The sequence below is a fragment of the Leptonychotes weddellii genome, chromosome 13 (assembly GCF_054177405.1).
Source record: "Leptonychotes weddellii isolate Sample4059 chromosome 13, ASM5417740v2, whole genome shotgun sequence".
NCBI lineage: Eukaryota > Metazoa > Chordata > Mammalia > Carnivora > Phocidae > Leptonychotes > Leptonychotes weddellii.
In genome coordinates, this window is record NC_138381.1 from 64,945,685 (window position 1) to 64,958,875 (window position 13,191).

General features: G+C 52.2%; 1 protein-coding gene across 7 annotated transcripts in view; it reads right to left on the reverse strand.

The window, feature by feature from the left end:
* The window catches only part of KIAA1671 (KIAA1671 ortholog), a 181,899-nt gene that overhangs the window by 138,088 nt on the left and 30,620 nt on the right, over positions 1 to 13,191 (reverse strand). For 4 of the 7 annotated variants that reach the window (XM_081801948.1, XM_081801949.1, XM_081801944.1 and 1 more), the window contains exon 2: positions 3,746 to 3,850. The gene's annotated coding sequence lies outside the window, so the exon portion shown is untranslated. The remainder of the gene's footprint in view (positions 1 to 3,745; positions 3,851 to 13,191) is intronic. The other 3 variants (XM_081801945.1, XM_081801947.1, XM_081801946.1) reach the window with 1 other exon arrangement.

Sequence of the window (13,191 nt, forward strand, 5' to 3'; positions counted from 1 at the left end):
AGGCTGACTTAATTCAAAGCTTAGGAGGTCAGGGTTCTCAACCTCTCCCCCGGGACAAACCCAATAAAGCTGTCTAATGAGCAATAAACCAGGGCCCCTGGCTGGCCGTGCCCTCACTCGCAGCTTTCCTGGCTCTCGTTTACGGCTCGATTATCACAGACTTGACTATAAGGTTTGCAAGGGCAATTAGAACAGCTCATAGAGAGAGGTGAGTCTGGGCCTAGCCCAGAGGCCCGTCCAAACCCGGCGGTAGAAGAGGGAGCAGGAAGGAAGTCCCAGCCCTGGGACAGATGTTCACAGCAGAGGAAACTCAACCCCAAAGCTCGATTCCACACAACACACAGCACGATGCCCGCTGGACTCACAAAGATGTGCACACAACACGCTCTCTCTTTACGGAGGCTGAGAAGTGCATATTGCATTTCAGAAAAATTGAAAAACTTTCCTCCAAGTACAAACAGATTTCTGGAGGAATTAGCTTATTTTGGCCCAAGAGCTGCCTTATGTGCAAAGCTCAAACCCTAGGAAGGTGTGATCATGTCTCTCCACATTCCTAAAATAAATGGCTCTCACCATCCATTGCCTTGGGCAAGGTATTCAAGGGCCCGCCAAAAATAACTAACTTGGTCTATACTGCAGGCCCTGCCTCCACTCCCAGATTCCCAAAGGGGTCCCATGACTTGAGTGTCTTTTTCACTTACTCCTTCTCCTCGGACAGCTTTTTACGCACAGCACAATTTCCCTCTGCCCAACTCCCACCCATCTTTTTAGAGCACTTTAAGGGACACCTCCTCCAAGAAGCCCATGCTGATTTCCCAGGCCAAAGTGACTTCCAACCAGCTTTGGCAATGCACCTGATCCTAATGCCTTGTATCAGAGATAAGGCTGAGATTCTTCCTCTTTCAAGATTTAGAACCCCCACTCTACCCCATCCAGGGCATAGACCCCTCCATTCCGAGTTCTCCTTCCCCAAACCTAGTTGATGCCTGGCACAGGAAAGGCAGAATGGGATGGTGCTAGGTTCCCTAGAGGTGGGAGGGTTCTCATCATGTGGGACACGAGATGGTCATAGGTTAACACTTAGGATGCTCTGATGTCCAGGAGCAGCATGAAGCCGCTGTGAATGACATCGTGTGAAACTGTATCCTTCTGATTCTCCTGGGTGACTTCTCGAGAAGTCCCTGAGACCGTCTCTGCCTGGTGCTACTATGACTTAAACACTTAACATTTCCATTATGTGGTAATATCCCAATTTAATAAAAGCCACCCCAAGCTCAGACCATTAGCTGCAGATTTTTAAATATTATTTTGTTTTCATTGTCTTTAATTTTACTGTTATTTTCTATTGAAGACAAGTGACGCTAGCTATTTACAATAGAGATTTTCATAAAGGTTCTTTTAAAAATTTACTTAACTTTAGGAAAAGCAAAAACTTGACAAATAAAATAATGGTAGCAGGGGTTGTGTGGATATGGCAAAAGGCCATGAGGCTGGAAATCACCAGTAAAATGGAAAGAATATAGAATTGAAGTCAAAACATGAAGGTGCAAGCTCTCAGGTAGCTTTCCTTCTTAAGGCTAACAAGCCAGACACAGCTTTCCTGGTCTTTACAGCTAGAAGCATGGCCATGTGATCCAGTTCTGACCAAACAGACATAAGGGGAAATGGCTAGACTTCTAGGGAAGCTTTTGCTTTGCTGATTAAAAAAACAGGCAGATGCAGCTTACGGTACTCCCTCCCCTTCTCCTACCTGGAACAGAGACATGATGCCTGGAGCCAAGGCAACCATCTTGAGACCAGGAGATCACAAGCACTATTTTAAGGACCTTGGCATGGAAAAGACCTTAACACAGCTGAGCCACTGCACTAACTCTGAACCCCACCCCCTGGATTTTTTTTGTTGTTATCCAAAGAATAAGAACGTACTATTGAAGCCGTCGTGAGTTTGGGTTTCTTTCCACGTAGCCAAAAGCATTCCTAAGGGACGCAAGGAGTTTGGCACGAATTGGCTAAGTGGACAAGCATCTTCTAAGCCTTTGACAAGCCACTTCACCTCTTAAAGCTCAGTGTCTCCATGGGTAAATAAAGTTTCGTGACACACACCTCAAAGCATTCTGATGATTAAAGGAAATAGCCCACCTCTCGGTAGACTTGGCACATAGTAGGTTTCTGTTAATGCATGATAAATGAATAAGCAAATGGGCAAACAGAATGAGAAGCCTGCTGGAGGTCTTTGTGGGGTGGTGGGATTTTTTTTTTTTCAGGGGCAGGAGAAATCTGAATTCTTTAAGATGCAAAGGAATAGCTCTCTACTGCAGGAATTTGAGAGACAGTGATTCGGGGGAGTCTACCCTTACCCACTCTCAGACTGTCCCCGGTTTCACAGCTGGGGAGTGGGGAAGGAAGGGCAACTGGCTAAGCAGATGCTGTTCACAAGGCCGCCTCACAACCCACAAGAGCCTGTCACCTACACAAGCCTTATTAACAACAGAGAAAGTGCCAAAACAATGTAAACACCAAAGAGCATCCCCGCAAACCAGGGTGCGAGAAACGCCTGAAGGGACTGTCAGGACCAAACGCGGGTCCCCACGGATGCCAACGGTCTCAAGTCCGTCTCTCTGGCCGCTGCACGGCACCCACCCCACCCCATGCCCACCGGCCACTCTGTCCCTGTCACATGCATGCCGTCCACGGCAGTGAACCTGCATGGACAGCTGATATGTCCTCTCCTCGTTTTCCCAGGAGGGTAACTGTGCCTCCCATGCCCTTCAGGCAACCAACCGACCCCTCCTCCTCCTGGACCGGCTTCCCAGCACCCCCGTAAACCTGTCCGGGCCTGGCCCCACCGGCCTCGGGGCACAACAGACAGGCCCCACTCTTGGCACAGAACCTGGGCGTCTGTGTAGCTGAAGACCTATACCTGGCCCGACTACCTAGAAGACACCCAAGTGAGCCGTTCCAAGTTCATTCAGTTGCTTAGTCCTCCAGCCTCCTGAGAGCTGGGCCCTGGGAAAGCCTGGTATTAATAATTACCATCGTCCAATCACTAACAGTAATTGAGCACTGATTTGGTGCCAGATGGCACCGTTAATGCATCTCCCCACTTAATCCACCCTCTGAGGTGGGTTGTGTGATGAGGTCCCATTTGATGGATGAAGACAATGAGGCTGGGGAGGATGAGCCATCTGCCCAAGGGGTGGAGCCAGGATGTGAACTCAGGCGGCCTCACTCCCCACCCTACCCAGTTAATCCCTGCAGCGTCACCAGCTGCTGTGTTCTTAGGTGACATCCGGGTGCTGGGCACTGTGGGACAAGGGCTCTTCCATGCATAATTTTTGTCAGTCCCTTCAAAGACCTCCTGGGGTCAATACTAGGGTTATCCCCATTTTACAGGTAAAGAAACTGAGGTTTTAAAGGCAAGGTGATTCGCTGAGGTCAACTGCTTAGTAAGGGAGCAGACCTGGGACTGTACTCAGGCTGCCTGTCTCCGGAGCAGGTAGGCTTTGCCGATGGCTCATTCACCCCCATGGCCTGGCACCAGGCTGCCCCAGCTCAGAGCAGGTTTCTAGGCAACACTGGGGAGCAGAACACACTTTTTCTTGAAGCGCAGTCTAATGGGGGAAGCTGATGTGGTCCCAGACATTGACGTGAGACTGAGGCCCATGGGATCAAGAGCTTACAGTAGACACATAATGCCCCCCAAAGACATCCAGGCCCTAACCCCCAAAACCAATGAATCTGTTACCTTACCAGCAGGAGAGACTTTGCAGGTGCGGGCCAATGAAGGCTCTTGAGATGGGGAAGGTTACCCTGGATTATCTGGATGGTTCCTGTGTCATCACAAGGGTCCCTGTAAGAGGGAGGCAAGAAGGTCAGTGTCAGAGAGAGAAAATGTGATGAAAAAAACAGATCGGGGGAGCCTGGGTGGCTCAGTCGGTTAGGCAACTGCCTTCGGCTTGGGTCATGGTCCCGGGGTCCTGCGATCGAGTCCTGTGTCAGGCTTTCCCTGCTCTGTGGGGAGCCTGCTTCTCCATCTCCCTCTGCTGCTCCCCCTGCCTGTGCTCTCTGTCAAATGAATAAGTGAAATCTTAAAAAAAAAAAAAAAAAAAAAGGTCAAGGTGATGCAGGACCACAAGCCCAGGATGCAGCAGCTTCTGGAAGCTAGAAGAGGCAAGGAAAGAGCCTCCAGAAAGAATGCACCTCTGACAACCCATACTAGACTTCTGACCTCCAGAATTGTAAGGTAATAAACTTGCTGCAGCCACTGAACTGTGGCCATTTGTTATAGCGGCCACAGGAGACTCATACAGAGCTCAACTTGGCTGAGGAGAAAGGGAGGGGAGGGCTTCCTGGAGGAGGCAGCATGCAGCCGAGTGGCTGTCTGAAGAACCCCAAAGCCCAGGCCTCCATGAAGTTCTTCGGGTTGTTCCTAGGTCTACACTTGCCATGTGGCGACTAACATTTACACTTCAGTTCGTGAAAATGAAAGACAATTTTGAACTCAATGCTTCAGTCACGCTAGGGCCGGTTTTAAGTGCTTAACAGGCTGGGGAGACCAGGGACCTTAGTGGATGGCACGGACAGTGCCATACAATCCCGATATCCAGTTGCGTCAAGTGAGGCTCGGAGAGGGTGAGACCTGGGGGCGACCTGGCACTCAGTCCCCGGAGCTAACCTCATCCTCAGCCTTGTCTCAATGACTGCCCCCGCCCTGGGCCCAACCCTTTTTTTTTTTTTAACTGGACCACAAATCACTCACCCGCTGTAAGGACTCGCAACCTTTAGCATCGCTGAGAACAGTTTATTTTGACCTCCTTGTCCCTCGGCCTTAAACGCTGGGTGCGCCACAAGGAGGGTGGAGGAGAGGCCTTGGTTAATCAAAGGTTTTTCTTCACAGAATGACTCATTACAGACCCGGAGCATTTGTGGTTTAGACTGAGGAATGCCACACGTTCTGGTGATGGACTGCGGGCCCCTCGAGCCCCCAGATCCATCCTCTTTATTCACTGGCACACGGGGCACTAGGAAAATCTCTACCAACGGGGCCAGGATGACCAGATAAAGACGTTAGGGTAACACGGTTCCATTTCTAAGGTAACGTCCACCACTTACAAGGAATTCTCTAAGAGTCACTGAGTGACATACATAATGAGTTATAATGAGTACAATCAACCCTTTCACACTTTCAGCCGAAGGCAGCTACAAAGAGTTTCAGAGAAACTCTTTTGGTTACAATTTCTACATTTCATACAATGAGAATAAGAACACAGTAGTTTCTATTGACTGACTGTGTGGCTGGGTCCCTGGGAAACACTCCACAAACACTCATTTCTCCCAGCAACCTCTGGGGCAGGGAGCATTTCACCCTCCGTTTTACAGATGAGCAAACTGAGACTCAAAGACTGATGAGGAAGCCCACTCTCTTGCTTCCTTCTGAGAAGAACCAGTGTGTATGCAAGAGAAGCCAGGCAAGTTCAAGAAACATTGCGTAACTGGGCGCCTGGGTGGCTCAGTTGGTTGGGCGACTGCCTTCGGCTCAGGTCATGATCCTGGAGTCCCGGGATCGAGTCCCGCATCGGGCTCTCTGCTCGGCGGGGAGTCTGCTTCTCCCTCTGACCCTCCCCCCTCTCATGCTCTCTCTGTCTCATTGTCTCTCTCAAATAAATAAATAAAATCTTTAAAAAAAAAAAAAAGAAACACTGCGTAACTGAAAGCACAAAATGAAAGAGACCGAGTTGCTGACCATACGAATGTCAGAGGGCCCAAGAGTTTCTCAAGGAGGGTACAGCACACACCTTCACCTTCAACTGCTTCTGCACACAGCCCTGCATGCAGAGGGCTGCCTACAGAAGGTGCCTGCAATTCTCTGGCTCAGGGCTTGGTTTCTGGTCACGGGGGCTCACCTGGCCAGCAGGCAGCACAGCCCGGAAGTGCCAGCAAGTCAATGCCCCCCTCCGAAAGACAGCCCCCCACCAACAACTGAGGGAACGGGTGTATCAATACCCCAGCTCCCTCCCTTCTCTGGGGGGAAAACTCTGAGATTCTGTAGTCTTGATCACATGCCCTGTGTGAGGCTCCTTGCCTTTCCTGTCTCATCTCCACAGGTACCCCCCCCAAAGAACCACAATCATGCTCACACCCCTGCCTCAGCGGGGAACCCAACCCCAGAAGCACCCAACGGTGTTCAGCATCCCTGCCTTGCCTGGTGGTGGCCAATGGTAACAGGAACAGCACCCCCACCCCAACCAAATTGCCAAGCACTCCCTAGGTGCTTGGGAAAAAACTCCGCAGTGATTTCCTTCCTGGATCATTAAACCATGGCACCTTACCAAACACGGAGTCCAGAAATGAGAAGAGCCTGCTTGATTTTTAGCGCAGGAAAATGGGAAAGAGGTGATCCCAGGTGTGTCTGTGCCAGAGAGGAGAATGATTTTCCTAACCCAGAGGTGGGATACAAGCCAGTCAGAATTCCAACTAGAACCCGGTGTTCCTGATTCATAATGTAATTTTTATGTATATATAAAAACTTATATATAAAACTATATATAAGTATGCATTGCTTATATATATTATATATAATATAGTGGCATATGTTACTATATGCATTATATGCTTTTGTAATATACAAGCCTGTACTTATTTATATGACACAGAAATTGCTTTGGCCCAAGGGTTCTATAAATGAAGGTTCTCCCAGCTACAGGAATCCTGTGTTACCTGTCCACAGGATGACACAGCAGGCATGATCTGAAAACTATCAGCCACTTGGACCTGCAATCTGGTTGGTTGGTTGGTTGGTTTTTAAGGACAGAAGGCTTAAACGACCACTTCACAATACACAAATACACATGTGAACACACACACACACACACAGAATAAGGTCTCCAAATGACCAGTAAGCACATGAGAAGATGATCATCTTCACTGCCATTGGGGAAGCAAAACCATACTCACAATGAAATACTATCCCACATCTACCATAACGGCCAAAATGACAAGACTGACATTAGCAAGCGCTTTCAAGGATGCAGAAGTGGAACCAGTTTTAAACTGGCACAAACACTTTGGTAGAGTCCACCAAAGCCGATCTGCACCTAACCCCCTGCTGGGTACACACCCAACAGAAATGAGCACCCGGTCCACAGAGGACGCATACACGGATGCTCACAGCTGCTTCATTCATAATATCCCAAACCTGGAAACCACCTAACTGTCCATCCACAGTAGACTGGATAAATAAATTCTGGCATATTCATAGAGTGGAATATAATACAGCAATGAAAAAAACCCACATACTGCTGTGACATGCAGAACATGGATAAATATCACAGACATTACGGTGAGCAAAACAAGCAGAAGCTGAAAGGGTATGTGTGACCCAGTGCACTTATATGAAGTTCAGGAAATATGCAAAGCCTCCCCACGGTGACTGAAGGGAGAACAGCAAAAATAACCTTTGAGGATTGTTGACTAAAAGGGGTATAAGGGAGCATTCTGGGGGCCTAGAAACTTCTATATCTTGATAGGAGTGGTGGTTACAAGTTATAAACATGTAAACATGTATCCAGTTTAAATATAAGTTATGCCTAAGAAAACAAAGCCTAAAACTTCCAGGGGCCTGCAGGTGCTCACCAAATAAAGCCACACCCCTCACCACAGCTCTGCGCAATCTGCCCCTGTACACCCCCAGAGACTTCATCTCTTGCCAACTCCTCCCCACCTTCTCTCCTGGCTCTAAACTCACTCATTCTAGAAACAGTTTGCTTTGACTTGGAGGGAATCAGGATCTAGAAAGAAAGCCACCCTCCGAAGGGAAAGAGACCGCGGGGATTTACCGATCACCTTCCCTTCTTCCTGAATGATGTCAGTACCCACATGCGCAAACAGAGAAACAGCTTCCTGATAAGATGCCCCTTCCTCCAGGAAGCCTTCCCCGACACCCCCACCCCCGCCCCAGATAGGATTCCCACAACTCTCTGCTTCTTTGTGACATTGACCCCTCTGTTTTAAGCCTGTTTATTTGTCTGCCTTGCCCCCTGAGGGCAAAGATCCGTCTGTTGCGCTCCCTGTTTTATCACCAGAGCCTAGCAAGGCGCCTGGCACAAATAGGTACACGATAAATATTTGCTGAAACACATGGATGTCTGAATGAGAAAATGAGTGATTTGAGGGAGAATAAGAATGGGATGGAGTAAACAGTGATCCTGTGCAACCACCTCGGTGTACAGAAGGTGAAATTTGGGCCCAGAGAGGGTAAGCGGCTTATATAAAGTCACACAGCCAGTTAGGGACATATCCAGCATAGAACCTCCAGGAGACATTGTTGTACCCTCCTGCTACCAGATCCCCTCTCCTGGTGCTGCACCCTTCCCCCACCTACTGTGAGGGTGGTCTGCTAACAGTTCAAGGTACGTCCTTGTCCAGGGCCATCCTCCAACAGGCTGGCCCACGACCCCCATCCCTGCCTGTAAGCCCCCCACGAACCAGGGCATCCATAAGCCAATGACAGACTTAGATGGGACACACAAGGCTGCTTACCCTTGCCTCCAGGCAGGATTTGTTCTGTGGCTCCAGAGCTCCCCAGGGGAACCAGGCTAAAGCTAAACCTGGCTGAGATCATACCCCCCTCTTCTGCCCCCTCCTGCCTCGCTCACTCCCTCCTTCTGGGAGCTCAGCCCCAGTCAATGCACACTTCCAGCTCTGCTTCTTGGGACCCCTACCTGAGACAGAGCCCAAGGCTCTGCCTGGTGTCCAGGAGAAGGACACCAGAGATGACCTCCAGACATGCCGGGAGCCCAGCCGTAAAGAGAGGCGACATCCATAAGGTAGGTGTGTGTGCGTGCACGCATGCGCCAGGGTGCAGGGGAGGCTCTACCCTCACCTCCCAAAGCCCTTTATTCTTATCTCTAGAAGATACGCAGAAGGACCCCATCCGGACATCCTTGCTTTCCAGCCACCAAGAGCAAAGCTCTAAAATGTCTTAGAATCTAGAGAGTGCCCTCCACCAAGATATCCTGCCCAAACTTCAGCTCCTAGAACAGCCACCTGGGCCACGGGGAGGGGGGGAGGATTCCCCATGAGTCATTGTGAGCCCCTCCCCAGAAGCCAACTTACCAGACCAGGTTACAGAAAACACTATACAATCTCCTAAATTCGGATAAACACCACCTGCTCTCCGTTCTCCCAGACCCTACTTTGCCCAGTGTAATCACCAGTTATTAAGAGCTCAGAGGGTGCCGTGTTTGGGGGATAGCATGCAGGACTGGCGGCCAGGAGCTCCCTGGTCTCCTTGCCCTGTCTGTGGCCTTTTGTATGACCGTTCAGAGCATGGACTTCCGGAGTCAACCAGCTCGGCGTCCAATCGCATCTCAATCTCTACTAGCTGTGTGACCCTGGGCCAGTCGCTACACTTCTCTGAGCCTCGGCTTCCTCACCTATAAAATGCAACCGAGGGTATGTACTCCACATGCTTTTGTGGGGATTAATTGAGATCACACGTGCAAACTGCTTATTTGCACAATGTCTGTGGTCACCACATGTGTCAACGACTGTCCTCATCCACAGTATTAAAATTACTCATTTAGACTGGGACGAGGTGGGAGCCTGCGGAGTTAGACCCCTGGACTTCTGCGCAGGTGCAGGAAAGCAGCGGGAAGCAGGAGGGACAGGCTTTGTGCAACGTCGTGAAAAATACAGGGAAGCAAAGACACCTGGAAAGTGTATACAGCAGGCGCTCAGTATACAGGCACTCTTATCATAGAGCAGAAGGTGAACCCACGAAAAGGACCTCTCTGGGTCAAAGATCGTTTTATGCCCAAAGCGGCCACTTTGTGCAAACAGCCCCAGACCCGGGGCAGAAGCAGGAACCAGTGGTCTCTCCCGGTCACAGCCTCTGAGCACACACTGTGCTTCCCATGAGCCACAGTCGCCCTCTGGCCACGCCATGCCTGCCAGCAGATGCTCCTGGAGCCTCACCCAAATCCGCTCGGCGCAGGTGGACAACTTCCTATGGGTGGCGTGACAACCCAGGGGCGTGTTCGACAGTCTCCCCAAGGTCCCCAGCTGCCCCCAGGGGGAACCTGCTCATTAGCATATCCTAATGGTGTACCACCACCCAAATAAGCCACCTGCCCTTGCAACCCTGACTCCGGCTCTGCTTCTGGGGGAGCCCGACTTAAGACACCCCGCATTCCTAGAATCGGACTCATAAGAGATGGGACCTGCTCAGAACACCCGTTCTCCCCTAAGGCGTCTGACACAGTTGTGCGACATACCCCATCGTGAAATGGGTCCACAGCCCCTGACTGCCGACCAAGACCATGTGAGGTTCCACTGTTTCCACTGGCTGACTTTTTAAAAGTTGCTCTTGTCACAATTTCTTCAAAGAATGTATTGACCCAATATGAACCAGACCCACTGCTTGGTGATGGGGCCACAGTGAAGAACTCAAAAGTCGGGGTCACCATTTACACAGAGTCTAGAGTTGGGAAGTAAAAAGGACAGGGAATGGGGAAGCCAACAGCCCAGGACAAAGATGGCAGCATGTGGCAAGGGAGGTGATGGGAATGGGGTCTCTGATGGCAATCACAGTTGGACTAGGTGATCAAAAAAGGCTTCCTGGAGGAGGTGACATTTCAGCAGCATGATCTAAAGGACCAGAGGGAGCCAGCCAAGGGAAGACCAAGAGGTCCAGAGTCAGAAAAGAGCTCAGGAACAGAAATTTCTGCTAGCAGGGCTAGGGCGGAGTGGGAGAAAGTGGCACGGCCTGAGTCTGGAGAAGGGGGTGTGGGCACATCTTGTAAGGCTCTGAAGCTGCCAGGGGAGTGCATTTGGGGCTCTCGCAGAATCACCTTCCTCTCCCTGCCTCCCCTGCACTCTGATCTGCTTTCCTGAGTGGGAGAGGGTGGAGTTGCCTTCTGCCTGCCAGGAGCTCCCCAAGTCCCCCAGTCCCGGGGGGAGGGCGTCTCATATGTCACATCCTCCATCCTGGGCGTCCGGGTGAGAACTGCTGGCTTCAAGCCAGGGAGAGGGAGAGGCCGGGAGAGCCGCTTCGAGACCAGCACCTGGCAAGGGGGCGTCTGAGCTGGAGGGAGAGTTGCCCGGAGCAGCTCCCAGCACACACACTCAAATTCAAAACGCTGCCTTTGGGAAAGCGGCCCAGCATCTTGTCTTCCTCAGCCTCGGCTTCCTCACCTGTCACAGGGGCTAATGAACCTATCTACTTCCAAAAGCAGCTGAGAGATTTGCTAAGAACATTCGTGTAAAAGCGCCTGGCACCGTTCACGCACTGCTCCCATGTTTACTGCTCTCCCACCGTGCACCAGGCGCCGGACTGGGAGCCAAGACACAGCTGTGAACAAGACGGGGCCAGCTTGGGCGCAGCAGGGGAGACACGAGTCAGGAATCCCGAAGACGAGATTCTCTGAGCACACGGTTAGGGGCGCCCCTCACTCTGAGACCGTGTCCCCGGCTGAAAGCCCGGAGCCTACGGCCACGACATGAACCCTGCGGGCTAGGACTCCTGCCTCCCGGCAGAGACCCAAGCATGGGCACCCTTAGCGAGTCCAGCTCTTTAGGGGCGCACCCCTCAGTTGCGTCAGGGTCCCAGGCCCGGCCCCTGCCCCCACCCCACTGGCAATATCCCTAAAGCCCAAAGACGGCCTCTCGGGAGATCAACAGCGGGCCCAGTCAGTTATGCCCAGGGTGACGTCTGCCGTGCGGGCATGAATCATGTCCTGCCGGCTCCGGAGAAGAGGAGGGCCCACCAGACGCACGTCTGAGAATGCTGGTGCGGTGTGGCCAGGCCAAGTGGGGGACGGGAGGAAATGGGAGCGGGCAAGAGGAGGCAGGGCAGACCCGGGTCCCGACCTCCCCACGCTGGTGGAAGGAACCACCCCACCGCCAGGCTCGCCGTGCTTGTCCCCAGCTCTCACGTCAGCTCTGGACAGAGGTTACCGCCTGGACTCCTCACCATTACCCAGTGACTGTTGAGAAAGCAGGAAACTGAGACTTACAGAGATTAACTGCCTTGTCCAAGGCCACGCATCTTGCCAAATTCCAGAGGCCAAAAGGCTGAATCACCGGCAGGAATAAAGAGAGGGGTCAATCCTGAAAACACGGAGGGATGGGTCCCCAAAGCCAGCCTGAGAGACAGGCCCTGCCTGGGCCAGCCCTGCAGCAAGGCGGTGGGACCGAATGGCCAAGGGGAGGCCTGTGGTCCTGGCTTGTGACTTCGGCTGTGTGTCCTGAGCCTCAGTTTCCCCACCTGCGCAGAAAAGGGCCCAGCACGGTGCCTGGTAGCGCCACTGAGCCCCGAGCCCTTCCCACAGGGGAGGAGGTAAGAGCCGGCATCCAGGCTACCACAGAAGTCCGAGGCCAGCATACCTGATGCTGCCCCCCCAAGGCCGAGTCACCACAGGGCCGCCGCAACTCCACCCCCTCAAGGAAGGGCAAGGCCAGGGTGTGAGCCACGCCTGCTGACACCAGAGGTGGCCCGTGCACCCTGGGGCCAGGCTGGAGGCCGCAGTCCCGCAGGCTCAGCCCGATGCGCCTCCCGCCCCCCACGCTGCACCTGTCCCGCACACGTGAACGGGTGGGCCTGGGGCACACCTGGGTCCAAGCAACAAGTTTCCAGGTGGTTGGGGGGCTACCAGATGCCTGTGTATATTTGGAGGGCGAACCAGGCTGTGTGGGGGATGCCTGGGGACAAGGCTGGTGCGGCAGTGAGCGGCATAAAGCTTCACTGGTCAGCTGTGCCTGGGCAGGCGGGGAGCGGTGTGCGGGGCGGCAGTGGGTCTGTGTGTCCTGATGGGTGTGCAGGAGGGGGAGGGGGAGGGGCAGTCGTGGGGGCTTGCCAGCTAGGTATGCAGTTGTGGGTCTGAGTGTTTGTGTGCCCAGAGAGAGGTGTGTGTGTGTGGTCATGTGATGGGGCAGGGCTGTAGTTAAGAGCATGGACTCTGGAACCATCCTGCCTGGGTTTATATCCTGTGTGATCCTGGGCAAATTACAATACCTCTCTGAGCCCAGCTGCCTCATCTGTAATATAAGGATAATAATAGCACCTCTGAGGATGAAATGTGTCTATTCCTGAAAAGCACTAGCACAGTGCCTGGCACATACTAAATGTTCAACCAAGAGCACCTCTTATTATGACTGAGGCGACAATGACATCTCTGGGTCTCCATGGTAACC